Consider the following 18,057-nt stretch of genomic DNA (forward strand, 5'->3'; position numbering starts at 1 on the left):
GGATCCACTCGAGAGCACTGAGGAAGCTTATGGAGGAGCTTGCCAAACCACTCTCCATCATTTAACAGCAGTTCTGGTTAACAGAGGTGGTCCCAGATGAATGGAGACTTTCCAGTGTGACACTCATCTACAAGGGCCAGAAGGAGGATCAGGGAAACTACAGGCTTGCCAGCCTGATCTTGGTGCCAGGGAAGATCATGGAGTGGTTCATCTTGAGTGTGCTCACTTGACACGTGCAGGACAATCAGGGGATCAGGCCCAGCCAGCATGGGCTCATGAAGGGCAGGTCCTGCTTGACCAATTTGATCTCCTCCTATGACCAGGTGACCCACCTAGAGAATGACAGGAAGGCTGTGGATGTTATCTACCTGGACTTTAGCAAAGCTTTTGATACCATCTCTCACAGCATTCTCCCAGAGAACCTGGCGGCTCATGGCTTGGACAGGTGCACCCTGCGATGAGTTAAAAACTGGCTGGATGGCCAAGCCCAGAGAGTTGTGGTGAATGGAGTTAAATCCAGTTGGCAGCTGGTCACAAGCAGTGCTACCCACGGCTCAGTGCTGGAGGCAGTCTTGTTTCATATCTTTATCAGTGATCTGGATGAGGGGATTGAGCGTTCCCTTAGTAAGTTTGCAAATGACACCAAATTGGATGGAAGTGTCAATCTGCTCAAGTGTAGGAAGGATCTGCAGAGGGCTGGACCAGTGGGTTGAGGTCAACTGTATAAGGCTCAACAAGGCCAAGTGCCAGGTCCTGCACTTCAGTCACAACAACCCCATGCAATGCTACAAGCTTGGGGAAGAGTGGCTGGAAAGCTGCCTGGCAGAAAGGGACCTGAGGGTACTGTTTGACAGATGGATGAACATTAGCTAGCAGTGCGCCCAGGTGGCCACGAAGGCCATTCTGGCTTGTATCAGGAATAATGTGGCCAGCAGGAGTAGGGAAGTGATCGTGCCCCTGTACTCAGTGCTGGTGAGGTGGCACCTTGAATACTGTGTTCAGTTTTGGGCCCCTCAGTACAAGAAGGATGTTGAGTTGCTGGAGTGTGTCCAGAGAAGGGCAACGAAGCTGGTGAGGGGTCTGGAGAACAAGTTTTATGAGGAGTGGCTGAAGGAACTGGGATTGTTTATTCTGGAGAAGAGGAGGCTGAGGGGAGACCTCATTGCTCTCTACTACTACCTGAAAGGAGCTGTAGTGAGGTGGGTGTTGGTCTCTTCTCCCAAGTAACTAGCGACAGGACAAGAGGAAATGGCCTCAAGTTGTATCAGAGGAGGTTTAGACTGGATATTAGGAAAAATTTCTTTACTGAAAGAGTGGCCAAGCACTGGGACAGGCTGCCCAGGGAAATGGTGGAGTCACCATCCCTGGAGGTGTTAAAAAAAACGTGTAGACGTTCAAAAAACATGTAGACTTCAGGACATAGTTTAGTAGGTATGGTGGTGTTGGATTAAAGATTGGACTTGGTGATCTCAGAAGTCTTTTTCAGTCGTAATGATTCTACGTAGGTATGGTGGTGTTGGGTTAACGGTTGGACTTGGTGATCTCAGAAGTCTTTTTCAGTCGTAATGATTCTACGATTCTATGATCTTTCCTTGGCATAGGATTGCTCTGTCATTCTTCATGTAGGGAACATTTTGGAAATAGCATGTAATATACTGCCGTGCGTTAGTTGCTGCTGAGTTTTATCTTATTACCATACATGCAGAGTATCAGAGTGGGCAGAGTACCAGGCACTGCTAGTGAATTAACTTTCAGTGTACTTGCCGGACAGAATGCACAGGCTTCTTGGCAGCATTCCTCTTTGTGAATAGTACCACTTATAGCTTTTTAGTATACTAGGAGTACTTCTAAATATCAAGTAGAACAGGTCTATATGGAGGAAAACATATTCCTGCCATCTAAAAGTTGAAACAATAGAAAGTTTGAGGTTGTAAATCTTTTGATTCTTTGATTATAAGTGTTTCTTATCAGATTCATCTAGTAACAAGAAAACAAGGCTTATCTGTAATGACAGATAAGGAGCTATGGTATAAATCTTAATATTAAAATGACATGTGTTTAAGTGACATTCAAAAGACTGATTTTTACGATCCATGCATGTGATCTTTTTGAAATATGCCATTAGTTTGCACTTAGCAGCAGTCATGGAAGTACGGGAATTTTGATGAAAGCAGCAACTAGAAAACAAAAATCACTGAACTGAGTAACTTGCTCTTGGCAAATAACTTGTGTTTCAAAAATGGATCATTTCTGCCTTTGAATTGTTCACTGCCAGTGATTTTAAAATATATTGGCATTTGTTGTAATTTCTGCTAAGCAAAGAGCTGAGAAATTATTGGAGGTAACTTTCAGATATTCATTTGAACAAACTTCCACATGTACACAAATTCAGTAAAAACAAATACAGAAGCCAAAAGGAAAATAATTTACAACTTGTTTGAATACTTGGAAATATTTTGCCCTCATACACGCCCAAATGTGGGGATAACTCAGAACTCAATCCAGTTTCAATACTTCTTACTTACAGTAGGTTGTCAAATTTCCAACTCACACATTTTCATACAGAGATTTCTATAGACAGGTGCTGACTCTTTTCTTAGGAACAACTGTACATGTTCTAAATATTCTTACAGCTGTTTGAGATTTTGGATAGGATTCACAGAGACAAGCAATCTTTAGAATCCTACAGATAAATTATTGCTTGCATTACTCTGGTTTAAAATTATACCTTATAAGATGGTCATAAATATTAGTCAACCCACTAACCATAAACATTAGGTAACTTACTGGTCTTGACATGAACATTCATATTTCTTGATGCACCTTATAGATCCATCCAAGAAGTGTGGATGCAATATGGAACTGAAATTGTTAGCAGGGAATAATTTTATCCTCCAATAAAAGACACAGCTAAAATGTAAACTACTTATTATTAGATATATTGTCTAAACTCATTTTTTTTTCTCATTGCTAAACAAACCTGCTGGACCAAACTCTCAAAGTCTGCTTCTTGAGCGCAACAGCCAACAGAAACCAATGAGAAGGGGCCAAGAAACATAATATAACATAAAACCTTTATGTTCCAGGCATCAAAACATACCCTAGAACTCCAAATTATGGGAAAAAAAAAAGAGGAAAATCTTGTTTATACTTGACTCTTTGATGTTACTTCATAAACAAGCATCATCACTTAAAAAGTATCCATGTCTTCTGTGCAATGATTCCTGGCCTATGGCTAAGAGTCGTAGTTTCTTCCCTAATGAAGAAAGCAGCAGCTGGGAGGGAAGCAAAGATACCCATTCTCACGTGGAGGTGGAGAAGACACCCTCACCCAGCCCAGGGCACTCAGTGATGGATGTCCTACAGCTCTCCAGGCAGCTGCCTCCAGCAGCAATGAGGTGACCTTTCCCAGCAGCTGGAAAGGATTTTTTTTCCCACAGTTTATTCCAAAGCTTTCTTCATGCAGCAAAGCCTGTCACTTCCTCTTCTCCACCACGGAATAGGAGATGAGATAGTCCATTTAGTAAGCTCAGTAGTTTGTAGTCCTTTATCTGTGCAGCTCTTTCTTTTCCAGCCTTTAGTTCTGTCAATATTTCCTCATACACCATGATTTCTTGTCCTTTGATTTTTCTCAGCACTTCTGTTTTTTTCCATGGGTCCACACCTTTACTAAAATTGTAGAATTACAGAACAGTTTGGAACCTTTATAGGTCATCTCGTCCACCCGTTCCACAAGGAGCAGGGACATCTTCAACTAGATCAGGTTGCTCAGAGTCCCGTCCAACCTGGTTTTGAATGTTTCCAGGGATGGGACATCTACCACCTCTCTGGGCAACCTGTTCCAGTGTAGTGCCCAAAATTGAGCTCCATCTGATGGTCTCCCAATGCTACCTATATCTGTAGGTTTTAAAAATTATTTTGTATGTCTCACAGGGAATACTCCTGTATATGTATTGCAGATTCTTTTTTTATCTTTTTTTTGCTTTTACCTTTTCTCCTATAGCAAGACATACCTGACTCATGCTAATTATTTTCTGCAGAATTAGTCCAAGCCATTCGCCCTCTGTCCTGTGTTTGTGCTATTGTTAGTCTTGTGTAAGTCTGGACACAAAGGAAACTTGTCTGAATATGATAATTAGGGCATTTTCCTGATGGTTTCCTAACAGCTGAGTAGACCATTGAATAGATGGTTTATCTTTATTTTACCTAAGAGCTAGTGAATTGCTCTTCAGACTACTGTGAGTATCACTGTTGGTTTAAAAAAGGTAATCTGAGTAAAGAGCCAGGGATGCCCCCCCCAAAAAACCTGAATTTCCTGGCTGTGCAAAGACTGAATGAAGAAATCTGGTTCCAGGCTCAGCTGGGGGCTGCTCCTGGGAGCAGTGGTGATGCCCTGCACCATGACACCCCCTCAGCAGCACGTGCAGTGGGTGCATTCACCTGCAAGGCAAGCGAGGCTGCCTGGGGTTGCCTGAATCAAGGTTGCTTCTGCAGAAGGTGGATGAAGTGAACCTGCTGCGCCTACATCTGTGATGGTGAGCGGCCACACAGGGCACAGCCAAGGGTCTGAGCCCACCATCCCACGCTCTCTGGGGTCCCATCACAGTGCAGTAAAGTGCAAGCTAAGAACCCAAAGAATTAGAGCCTAATTTACACTTTCTGGGCAATTAAGAACTGGCAATTTGGAAGGTTTTGCATTCATTTTTATTAGCTGCCAACTGCTTTTTTTTTTTTTTTTACAGCTATTTTGGAATGATAGCCTGCTTCCATAGGCCATCTGAAAAATTAAAATCTAAAGAACGTGAGAAGACAGATGGAAGGCTGCAAACCATTCATGATTTCATGAAATACGTTATATGGCTAGAATAATTCTGCTGATAAATCTTACAGACAGCAAAATGCCTGGCTTAACATCTTTATAACACAGCACTGTAAATATGTTGTCTCTACAAACTTCCTTTGGAAATGTTTTGTTGATAATCCTGTATGAACATCATTGGTAAATAGACACAAAAGGAAAGCGCTTGAGTTTAGTAAACAGTGTTAGGGTTTCCTAACTAAAATGACATTAAAATTCTGTATGCTCCCTTGAAACTCATTAGAGAACAGACAGGTGACAAGCTAAAAGTAAAGCTATAAAATTGGGAACTATTAACAGAAGGCAAATGAAAGGCAGTTTTACTCCTCTCTATTATCAAGTCATAAAATATGACTAACACTATGACAATTGCTTAAATATTTAGCAAAATAATTAGATTTATGCATAAGACAGTGCAAATAATATAAATATTACTGCAGTCAGGAAATTGTACAAGAAGAAAAAATCTAAATTTAAATTGAAGTCAGAAGTATGGACATGTTCCATTGTCCTCTTTTCCAGCAGGGGGTCATTTTGCATATGCAGATATCAGCAGGGGACCTTGGCCTCCCGGTAGGACTCCACCCCATTTTGTCATTTTTAGGCCTGGTGCCATAGGAAGTGAGCTATTTCATAATTTATGCCAAACGCTTTTGATACTGATTAGTGATTCAGTGTTCTCTGTCACTAAACACAGAATTTTATCATTTCACCTCTTCCAATGTATACACAGACAACTTTCCATTGTTTTGTGTTGCTATGGGAAATACAATATTTTCATTTTTCAACTATAGGAAAAGATAAACAAGAAATTAAAAAATGCTAAGCTAACAACAATGGAAAAGGACTGAAACTTCCCTTGACTTCTTGAAGTTGAGTAGACTTCAAATGAATATTGCCCTTTTAAGGCCAATTTTTTTTGTTATGTCAGGTCAGGAGGAGCATTAATAGTGGTTAATGTTCTTGCGTTCATGCTATGTTCCAAGCGAGTATAATGACCAGAGGTTCAATTTCTTCCCTATCAACAAAGGAGTCACAATAATAGGACTGCTACCCAAATCTGAGAGACTGAGTTTGCTGCTCAAAAGGAGACTGAAGTTGCATTCCTGTGGCAAAGAAAAACGTTATTAAAAAAAACTTTTGTCACAGCAAAAGTGCGTCTTTCAGAGTAAGGCCAAGGGCATTTTTGAGTCTGCGAGAGGAGAGGAATGCCAGCAGCAGTGACAACCCCTTACCCACCATTCCAGAGGAGTCAAGTTTGATTTCCTTTGAGGCTATCACAGGCTTCACATCTAATTTCACAACCTTTTCATTTTCTTTCAGAAAAACAACACAGTATTTTGTTTAAAAAATATGTGAACTGAGGACAAATTGGCAGCCTTAATTATGAATGTTCTGCCTGTCTGTTTATTGGTTTAAAATATTTCCTGACAGAGTATAAAGACATTTTGTGCCTCAACAGCATAAGTACAATATTCATTGTTTTGAATGAGTTAGATGTTGGAGGACTGTCTGAGCAGCTGTAATTTGAAGAGCATATGGGAAAACACTCTCTAAGGAGTAACATGATATCTTTAGACAAAAAGATTGTTTCAAATGAAACTTGCAGCTGATTCCTGCATATTAGTAGTCAGATCTCAAGCCAGTCAGTAGACACGAAGGCAGAAAGTCCAATAAAGCCAGCAGCATAGGCACCAATTCTTTGTAAACATGGTATCATCCAAAGCCAAATAGAAAATGTACTCTTCTCACTATTTATGCAGCATTTCAACTCTTAAAAAAGCTAAATAGTACTATGGTTCAGATGCAGTCCTATCATCAAAGACAGCTGGGTTTGCAAGGCTTTTTATGCTGAAGACAAAAGGGGAGGAGTCTGCTGCTGTTTTTAGGAACTTCCCCTCATCTACTCTTTGCTTATATACAGCTGCTGAACTGCAAATTCTCAAAAGGAAGGAGGTTTTTGATGGAAAACCATTGAAAAATAAAGGTAAGGCTAACATATCAAAGGAAAATAAGTAAAAAAAAACTTAGCATAAAGGTAGAATTCCTATTTACTTTGTCTCAAACAAGCAAATTTTTTTCTTCTCAGGCCTGAATTTGGACTCACTATATTAAAGCTCTTGGTCTAAGTAAGAGGGATACTGGTGCCAGAAGAGAGCAAATCACTGACACAGAAACAGATTGTTGACCCTCAAGCCAATTTAGGAACCTGTTGCTGTGATATGAGGAGGAGTAGGAGGAGGCAGAAGATGAAGCAGCTTGGGAGAGTTGTTAGGGCAGAAGTGTGTCCGCTAAAGACACCAGAAGCCTTCTGGTGCATTATGCTAAGCCTCACACCTTCATATGCAAAAATTTAATTAAATGTGGGTAGTTGTTAGATACTCAAAGAAAAGAATTTCCACGGTGCTTTTATTACTACCAGCTGACTTCAAAAGACTTGTCGATGCTACATGATTAAGTGAGAAGGAGTATCAAATTATGCAAAATAATCTATAAATAATAAAGCATAAATAATCCCCCTTGAAAATGCAATCTTCACCTCTCTTGCCTCATTTCTCCAGGAGTATAAGAGGAATCATATCTACTGCCCTTTTTAAACACATACCCGTATGAACACAATTACCAGAAGTGTGCTTGAAAAATATGTGTCACATGAAGAATGTTGTATTTTAGTGTCAGAGATCTTTATTCTATCTTTAAAATCCCATTAAAATGGGATGTTTCCAAACAATGGTGCTAGGGAGTGCACAGGAACTGGGAAAAACAGAGAAGAGAAAATAAATATTCGTAAACAACTTGACAATCACAAATTCATTATTAATTTACTGGTTGTATTTTAATTAATTTACAACTTATTATACCACCAAGTACCATTTCTGCTCCTGTCAGCTGGAAGTGCCATTCTCATTAAATGGACTCAAGGAGTGGGCTATTAGTTTGCTCAACAGTATTCAATCTTCTTGCATTTACTAATCTCTTTGATTACTTTCTTAACATATTCTGCCAAAAGTAGTTCTCTAAAATCACTAGTTTGGGCTTCAAATATTGCTTTAAAATGTCAATGTCTGAAAAATTCTCCAGTCTAGTTTTACTGCCTTTCTATTAGAAGAGTAATCTTGAAATTTATTTCCAAGTATCCAAAAAAAAAAAAAAAATGAACTTTTCTATAAGGATTAAGTGAAGCAAATATAAGCACATTTTTCTTACTATAATTACTAAAATACTAGATTTTTTTTTTCTTTTTTTTTGATGCCTCTTTTCAAAGAGTTTTGCTAGTCATCAAGATAGTAATCACACATATCTGCACAGATGTAGGCAAAGCTGCATGCTGGCAGATAGTATACTAGCCTATCTATTAATTGCATAATTTCTGCGATATTCTTCCATCCTAAAATGATTATTTCAATCTGTGTTATTTCTGAGTAACATTGTTACCATGGTTTCTTTTTTTATCCCTTGTGTAGCTGTGTGACTACATAGCCCCAGGTATCTAGGCACACTGCTTACACTATTGAATGACATTTAAATAATTACATCTTAAAATGTACTTCAAACTATCTTTGCAAGCAGCAGGGTAGAGGAAAAAATGCCAAGCCAAAAGCCTTCTCAAGTCTTTTGAAATTATATGCAAAACTAAAATTTTTGTAAAAAAAAAAAAATAGCTGACATAGGAATTCCAAGAAATAAGTTTGCCAAAAAATCTCTCCCATAAAACTGAAATATTTAGGCTGGTTAGTTCAAACAGAAGAAATTATTAGACATACAGAATTCTAGTTTTTCTATTACTACAACTTACAGTATGCATCTTAAATAATAGTAGACTGATATTCATTTCTGGGACATCATCATATTCCCTAACTCAGCCTAGTATGATGACCTACAGAAACAGTAATGTGGCCCTTAGCAGTTCTTTGTGGGAGGTGGTAAAGACACTAACCTAGGTGTGGAGCAGATACTGGTTTCTATTTAGCATCCAGGAGCTGACTGTACACTTTTAACATAGAGATGCAGAAGAGGGACACTATCTCCCTGAGAAGGGAAGTTCTCAGTGGTACTTGCACTCACAAAGATCTCAGATCAGTCATAACTTCCCCCAACCTACTAAAAATGATTTACCAGAAAGCAAGAGTAGCTCCAATTCAGTCTGTTTGGTTGGGTGCAGCTTTAAACAATGTCTCAGAAATCAGGGTAGGTAATCTTGAATCTCATCAAACTGAAGAGCATAAATCAAACTCTTCCACTTCATGGTTGCCAAAAAAAAAACCCCAACAAACAAACAAACAAAAGGCCTAAGTTCTTTTAACTTCTTGTTGGACTCAACAATATCTCTCAAGTTTGCTTAGAGCATACCTACCAGGCTGAGCTTCCCAGAGACATTGGAAGACTGTTTTTCTAAGTGATAGCTGAATTTTAGTATGAGCTAAATGTTGAGAAGTTATTTCAGCCAAGGTTGTCTTGGCACAGACAAAGCACATTCTGAGGAACCTAAGCAACTTCTGTATGTTGCTTGGTGGACTCTTTATACCTATAGTCAGATAGGGAGCTGGCTGTGGAAGGAAAACCAGTGTGAATGTTCCCTGCATTCACTTCTCTGCACCCCCAAGACCACTGATGTAATCAGACTGAAGAATAAAAACATTTTCGCTTTTCTGAAAAGCTATTTTGGTAGTTTCAGTGAGCTATTTGACAGCCTAACACTACGACCAGTTGTAAGTCTACAATCAAGGAGATAGCATAGCAGAGGAATTAATGACCCAAGGCAGTACACGAAAGGTGGGAACTTCCCATGCTGGCAGCTGGCAGCTGTAGCCACCATGAATCTATGGTCTTGTTCCCTTAGTAAACTTTGCCCTTAATGCTATCAATTTCTGTTCAAATTTCTCAAAATGCATACCTGTGTGCCCTATGAAGATTTTTGGCACAGAGCAAACCTCTTCAGTGCTCTCTACATGCTGTCACTGCTAATTAAAAGAAGAAGGTAACCCTCTTTTCCCAAAGCAAAATCAAGGACGTATCCTACAGCTGCTGATATTCCAGTTTAATCAAAAAAGCATACATGCCACTCAATTTATCCCATATTCTTTGCATTAATGCACAAACCATCTGTCATTCAAACCTCGAATTTTGTTTTCAGAAATCTCTGGAATTCCCATCTGCCATGTCCACATGTATGAAAACCAAATTTCTCAGCCACAGCTGCAGGATAATTTTCAGAAGTTTCTCATTAGTTGTCAGGTGTTAGGAACAAGTCACACCCTGAAAGTAGACATGTTTCTACAGGGAAAATTATTTTAAGGAAGGATATATGAGATTTAAGGGATACTATGTTTATTTCCCAGGTGATGGTTGGAGTATGTAACTAAAAGTTATTATATGAATTGCATTACCTTTAGGTTTAACGTGCTGGAAGTTAAAGCATTGTGGCCAAATGCTATATAGGGACAATGGTGAAGTAACATGTTAAAACTGATTGCTGTAATTTGGAAAATTACAAATTGTAATTTCAGAAGTTGGGAGACTCTAAAAACAAGATGTTCATAGTACATCTTCCTAGTTCTAATCTCAAATACACTAATATATTGAAGCAAAATGATGGTGTCAAATATACCAGGCACTATAATTGTATGCTATTTTAGCAGTGTAGTACTATACTGCTTTTCTTATGTAACTTGGTTACAGAGGCATTGTGTGAGAGAGATCTCAGCCCATGAGCCCTATAAATCCCAATAGCATTGCCTGGATCTTTTGGTTGATATATCTCTCCCTTGAAAACTGAGATCACTAGACTGTTCTGTAGGAGTGAATTCATCACCAAACCAAGGTATCCATGGTTAAAAAATACTTAGAGTTCATTTCCCTATATTCAAATATACTACTTCTTCCCAACCAGTAGGAGACTCTGAAATAAATGGTAACTTTTAGTACTAACTCTCAAAACGTGCAACAAAAAAAAATTATTAAGAGAAGGGAAAGAGTGGAAAGTGAACTTCCACATTAAGAAATTTACTATTATTCATCACACCTAACTGCACTATCCGTGTAATAAGACAAGCAAAGAGACTCTGGAATTGAAAAAAAAAAAAGATTTTTTTATTTATTGATTCCTTATTTATTTATTTGTTAGCAACGGAGAATGACTATACATCAGCATCAACCCAGAAGGCAGCCCTGGAAGAATCACAGCTGCAACTTGCTGCAAAAAGCATCTACTCTAAATATGCAAGACAGATAGACTCTTGAATGCATTTGACACCATAAACATGACCCCTGGAGTGGCAGCAGACCTCAGGGTGGAGGTAGCATCAGGGAGAGGGGTGGTACTTTGGAAGAAAACACTAAGTAGAAGGAAAGATAAGGAGAAAGGGGACATTGAAAGGAACAGGGGATAATGAGACAGGGTAAGGGGAGGAGGCAGTAAGAGAGGCAACTGTGGCTTAGATGGAGATAAGACAGTGCATGGTAACTACAGGTCCAAATCTTCCCTAGGTAGGAAGTTCTCCAAATGCTCCAAGAACCCTCCTTAGGCTACATCTGGAGTTGTCCTTGTAGCTGAAGTTTCTAACTAGATCTTGTCTCTGAATTCACCCTGGAAGTTGGGAAGGAAAGGAGAAAGATGACCTAAATTTTAGTTTTCCCAAAACTCTCTCTTGTACGATTTTGGGATCAGAGTGATACTTGGGAGAGCAAGTGTTAGAGCTGAGCCCCATCATATCCCTCTCCTCTAGGACAGCTGCCTAGGCCATCTGGTAGAAATGTGGTTTCTACCTCACACAAAGTCTCTCTCTCACCACACAGTTACTACAAGGCTTGTTTATACCACTGTTGTAGCATATTCCCTTCATTGCATTTTTTCTGTTCCCACCATCATTTATTCATAACAGATGACATCGTTGCTGGACAAATATATGGCGAAGGTGTATTCAGCCTGTGTAAAACCTCTAAAGCATAGGCAGAAAGTCCATTGACAGACTTTTCGTATTTATTAGCCTAGGTTTGTAAAAAGCCCTTCTCCTCTGCCTTTTATTGTTTCCTTTTGCTTTCCTTCCAAATAACAAAGTCTACATAAATGTAACCCAAATATTTAGGACCCCAAGCTCTCAAATGCAATCCATGCCTGTTCATTTTCTTTATGGAAAGTAAGGCTGTGATTAGACATGAAATAACCGTAGCTAATAAATCTGCTCCCAAGGACTGAGTAATCTTATTACAAGTGGGAAATGACGGTTTATTCATCAACATATGGAGTGCTTTAGAAGTGCTGGAATAGCCAAACTAATGTGGAGAGGCAGGGAAAGTCAGCTTGAAGAAAGGAAGGAGCCTCCAGTGATGTTTTACATATGTAGCAACTTATGTGGGAAAGAAGAATAATGTATCCCATGTCTATCTTGGAAAATAGTTCAGGCTAATTGTAAAAGTAAAGATCTTTGGGATGCAGAGCCTGCATAAATATTTCCCATTAATATAATAGGTTAATTGAATGTTCTTAATAGAGATGAGAACATATGTTACATGTGATGGAAAGGAGGTATAAGTGTCATTTGGAAATGCATTTTCTTTCTGCTTGTAAATGTCAACAGACCTCTTTTCTGGTGTTGGACATCTCGTGGTGAGGTGTCAGTCCAGTGTTATGTGAAATGCAAGATTTGCTTCCAAAAACTGGGATCTCTTTTGAGCTAATTGTGGTTTTGCTGGTTTAATTCAGTTTGGGAGAAAAGGAAAGCTCTGCAATTTTCCAGAGAGAGAATCAATCTTTCTTCAGAGTTCATTTCTTCATTTAGTGATTAAATACAATGCCTATAATGACAGCTGTTTCCATAGAGATGGAAGTTGCAATATGAGTCCAAAAGAACTTGTAACTGTTGACACTCAGCATGGTTTTAAGAACCTTTATTGCCAAACTAGAATGTTTAATTATCACATTTCTTCTCTTTTCATCTGTGAAATATGTGTGCAATTTTTTAATTCACACAATGAAATCTGAACACAAATCAGGCCCTAGCTGTCTTTTGTGGTGTTTTTTTTTTTTTTTTTTTACAACTGGCTGAGGGTGGGGGGTTGCTTTTGGGGGTCAGAGGTGGTATTCATTCATCAGCTGTGCATGAATTGAAATGTTTAACTTTTCCATTGGAAAATAAAGTGCTGTGAACATCTCTCTTGGAGCTAAATTAAATGTCAGCTTTATACCTGTCAGCCTACATCTTTTGTACACTAATCGCAAAGACGTTCTGGAGACCTGCCAGCAAATATGTTTATAAGCTGTGAATATGTGAATTGTTCTTCATTCTGGCCAAACAGAAGAAACTGTTGAGCTGCTACTCAGAATAAGACGACTGGCACTCTCAAAGCCAGAGCTCCAGATGTGGGCAATGTCTCAGCAGAGGTTGAGTAACATGGGTGGAGCTGTCTCCACAAATTGATGAGAGTACAGAACTGAGTATTTTTCAGTTGAAACTGGCTGCTTTGTCAAAGGCAGACAGAAATTAAAGTCTGGAAACAGTAAGAGAAACAAGTGTGGCCCTGAAAAGGTGCTAAAAGAGAAAGACTGAAGACCTGGAAAATTTGAGCAAGGAAATAGTCTCCATCTACCTTTTCCAAGCAAATGAGACTTGGTGTTCATTGTAGATAGACTAGATTTTGTTAAAGAAATTTCTTTCTCATGAAATCATATTTTCTTTACTGGGGGAAAAACACCCAACCCAAAACTATGCAAAGCCCTGAATATTGTCTAACTCCTCAGATTTCATGGGACAACAAATATTTTTACAGAAAGTAGTGGACTAAAGAAAAGATGATGTTTAAATTTGTACATAACATTTCTTACACAGCTAGAATAGGGAAATAAATAGAATACCAAAGGCCAAATTAAATTTAGAGAACACCCATCAGAGAAGTTCCAGAGAGCATCCAACTGAATTCTAGGAGAGAGAAAGAACAGTAAGACTTGTCAGAGGGAAAATAAATTGTCCATATTTTCACAGAATCACAGAGTGGCTGAGCTTGGCAGGAACCTATGGAGATCATCTAGCCCACCCTCCCCAAAAGCAGGCTGTTGAGGGCTGTGTTCAGTTCACTGAAACTTGTCAATAAGAAGTTCCAGATGAAGCAGGAAAAAAAATAGTAACTCCAGGGACAGAAGAAAACCCTCAAAGTTGCATCTCAAGATGTAGACTAGCTGAGCTAATACTGCAGTGAGGTTGCTTACAGCACCATGATGAGCTGATTTTGTCCATGCCATCTTCTACTCCAGATTAGGAGAGGGCAGCATCCAAGCACAGGGGAGACAGTCATGGAGAACTGTGGCCAAGTGTGGATAGCTTTTGTTAAGCCATAGTAAGATGGGTTTGAAAGAGAAAAGGCTTATTAATGCCATTCCATAAGGAAGTTCTTCTCAGATCCAACCTCTGAGACACCTGAACACCCTAGACAGTGTGCTGTCTACTAGGCTTTCATGAGAGGTGGTCATCGTGGTATGGCATGTTAGGCTACTGTTGAGGTTTAGTCCTAGACACCACACAGTTTCTCACTCACCTTCCCCCTCCCCAGCAGGATAGGGGAGAGAACTGGGAAGAAAAAAAAAAAACTCGTGGGTTGAGATGAAGACAGTTTACTAGAATAGCAAAGGAAAATTACAGTAATAACAAAGTATAAGGATACTAAAATATACAAAATGAACAATGTACAATTTCTCACCACTCAACATCCCAATGACAGATACAGCCAATCCCAATCAGTGATCACAGAAACTAAATTGAGCAGCAAGCAAAGGAGTGAGAGGGAGAAAGCCAGAGAGATCCAGAGATGCCCCCTCCCCAGGCAACCTCCACTTATATACTGAGCATGACATTTATGGCATGGAATACTCTCTTTGGCCAGTTTGGGACAATTATTCTGGCTATATCCCTCCCAGCTTCCTGCACCTACACATTAGTGAGACCTGGAAAGCTGGACAGCATCCTTGGTCTCATTAGCAACAACTCATAACATCATTGTGTTTATTAACATTATTCACATACGAAATCCAAAACACACCAGCTACAGAGAGGAAAATTAACTCCATCCCTGCTGAAACCAGGACAGATATCAATATAATCCTGAAGTGTTCAGCTGTGCTCAGTTGACCTAAAGGTGAAGGGAAATTGTAGCATATTCCAGGTGTCACTCCACTCTCCTTCAATGTCCCATCCTACTGTTCTTATTCCTCATAGTGTTGTGAACTATTGTCAAACCTACTTCACTACCAACAAATCCTCCTTTTCTCCCTGGCAGGAGAGTGGCAGGAATTGTATTGTCAGGAATGTGAACATTGACCCAAGCGACCAAATCATTTAATGCCACTGGAGCACAGTCAGTAATAACATAAACCCAGGAGGCTGTGAAAAAAAGTTGGATGGAACTAACCATGTGGATTACCTGAAGGGCCTTGATAAGAAATGTACTGCTGCTGAGATTCCGACCCTCTTTCTAAACATAAAATTGCTAGTGAATTTGTAGATACCAAGGGTGAGAGGAAATCCAAAGCTAGATCCATGTTTAAATGTTTAAAGTCTCACAGTTTTGCACATGTGCCTTGAACTAGCGCCTACATTGCCTGTGAGTCCAAGAGATGGTCCAAGGTTCAAGCCTTAAAGGAGAGACTGCTGTTTATTCATAACATATGTGAAGCTGAGTTTGGAAAGACCAAACAAAAAGCAAACATGTCCATAAGTGCTTTGTAGAAACTGCACATTTCATTGCAGGGTGCTACTGATAAAATTTAAATTTCTTCTTGTTAACCTTTAAAGAAAAATATATAATTCCCCTTCTCAAGGACATGACCATAAAATGGCTAGTACCACACAAGAACAAGGAAATTGCAGTGGAGACTCAGAGTTCACAGTCATAATTTTTAAAAAGAAATACTAGCTCAAACTCTCTTTTAAATTCATGTCATCCTTTCACTCTTCCTCTCTATATGACACTGCAATGAGTGCAACGTTCAGCAATAAGATGTCTTGAGTACAAATTCAACATTGGGGTCTGTTTTATATAATTTATTTTTATTGTCTTTTTTGGGATGTATCAGTAATCCTAAACAGTGTTTGGTAAACTAGACAAACTACAAAACATTTTACTGTTACCTAAATCTGAAGTATTGGGTCCTTCTTTACACCTATAGAAGTTTCACAAGTTTGAAGTTAGCCAAAATAAGTTTATTACAACAGAGTAGTGCTGAGGCCCAGATTCAAGCCCACTGAAAATAAGAATAATGGAAACTAGAAAAAAAAATCATAATACACATACCATATGAACAATTTTCGCTGGTGAAAATATCCCCAAAAGAAAAACAATGCCTCTTCCACAAAAAAAAATTCTTAAAGCTTTTCATTTACAGCTGGGTCAAAAGCAAAAATAGTTCAGAAATTTGGAAGGTGTTTTATTTAGTGATTTGTTAAGAGAATACTGAACCAATACAGAATGTAGAAGGATATGCTGGCAATCACAAATACAAACTCTCATGTTTATGATATAGAAAACATGCTACAAATAAATGTCTGGGAAGTCCTGGTGGTTACCGCTTAAATGCTTGAGCCAGTCTAGGCAATAAATAAATAAATATTGCTACTCCTTGCCAAGCTGACGGTTAGAATGCTCTCACAATGTTTCCAGTACTTTATGCCTATGGCTTGGTCATAGACCACAAGTAAAACTTTTCCATGAGCATTTTGGAATTTCCGCTTTTGTGCAAGATTGGGAAATACAGAGCCACCATCAGCACCGGAAAAAAAAAGAGTTTCAAGAAACTGCCACCAAACTTCTGTACCACAAAATTGTTTGAGCCTTTGAGTCATTTTGTCTTCATACAGTGAGTATCACCTACAGCACTCCATAACTCATTATTGTGACAACACAACCACAGCACCATCCATAGCAGGGCAATCCTCAGGCCTTCTGCCAAGACAGGTTCTAGAGCCTTCATGAAGAGAAACTGTCTGGGGCTATTCCACAGAGGCCCCAGAGGATCTCATAAAGTGAAGAAATGGTGTAATCATCAAAGTGAAGTCTGTGGGGAGCTCTTCTCCTCCTGAAGAGCTTGCTTGTCCCCACTTGACTGGCTATGCCTTGCTCCCTCAGTGTGTGGTGTGGCAGGGGAAGCCATGGCCCATGTGGGCTCTACAGCACTGCAGGGCAACTGCACCCTACTGCTTGGCACACCCACAGCGAGCTTCACCAATGCTATGTACCATGGGCAGCTGAGCTGCTGCGCTCCTGGTGCTCCCTCTGATGACCATCTTGACTGCTTAGGGTATCAGAGTTTCCAAACCCTCCATTCTTTTAGTGCTCAATCTCTGCTTAGTATCAGGTAGAGTGTTACCTTTAGAACCATCCTTCTTGCAACACTGGCAGGTTTCAGGGGCTCTCCCAGTAATACATACTTAGGGCAACATCATAGAAGCAGGTAGCTGGAAAGTACCTCAAGAGGTCAGATGTTCAGCCCATCCTCATGTCCGCGGGCAGCTTCAAGCATATCTATGCCATACAGACATCTGTGCATTTGAAAGAACATATATTAGAAGACTAAAGGGATTCTGCAATTTCTCTAAGGAACTATACCAGCGCTCAGTTAATGTCTGATCTAAATCTCTCTTGCTGCAAAATAAACCCATTTCTCTAGGTCCTATTCCTCATGATCCAGGAATCCAATCCGTCACTGTCTTCTCCATAGCTGCCTTGACATACCTGTTATCATTTGCCTTTTCAACTCCTCATTTCCAGACTAAACAAACCCAGCTCTCTCAGCTTTTCCACATAAGTCTTATTTTCCAAATGTCTGTTTAATAGGAAACCACAGGCCAGCTTACAGGCTTAACTTCAAAATCCATGACTAAGCTTCTATTATGTATATGCCACAAATAACAAGGTAATATCAAATATTGCAAGATAACTGACAGGAAATTTCAGAAGGGGATTTCATAGCTTGATAGCACCTAAAAAACTCTTATGTGTAAAGGGATTTAGTGCTCTGCAGAGTCTCAGACTGGTGGATGATGAACATACAAGGGAACTCTGGAAATACCATGTTCACTATGTTGAAAAATAATCTCTTCTCCCAGATTCCTGTCTCTCTCTCCAGCTCTCTAGACAATTTCAGCTGCACAAGGTAAAGGAAACTTACATCTGAAAGCAGAAAACTGAAAAGGTGGAGGATCTCATATGTTCCT

Source organism: Chlamydotis macqueenii, chromosome 1, assembly GCF_036417535.1.
Source record: "Chlamydotis macqueenii isolate bChlMac1 chromosome 1, bChlMac1.mat, whole genome shotgun sequence".
In the NCBI taxonomy this organism is placed as follows: Eukaryota; Metazoa; Chordata; class Aves; order Otidiformes; family Otididae; genus Chlamydotis; species Chlamydotis macqueenii.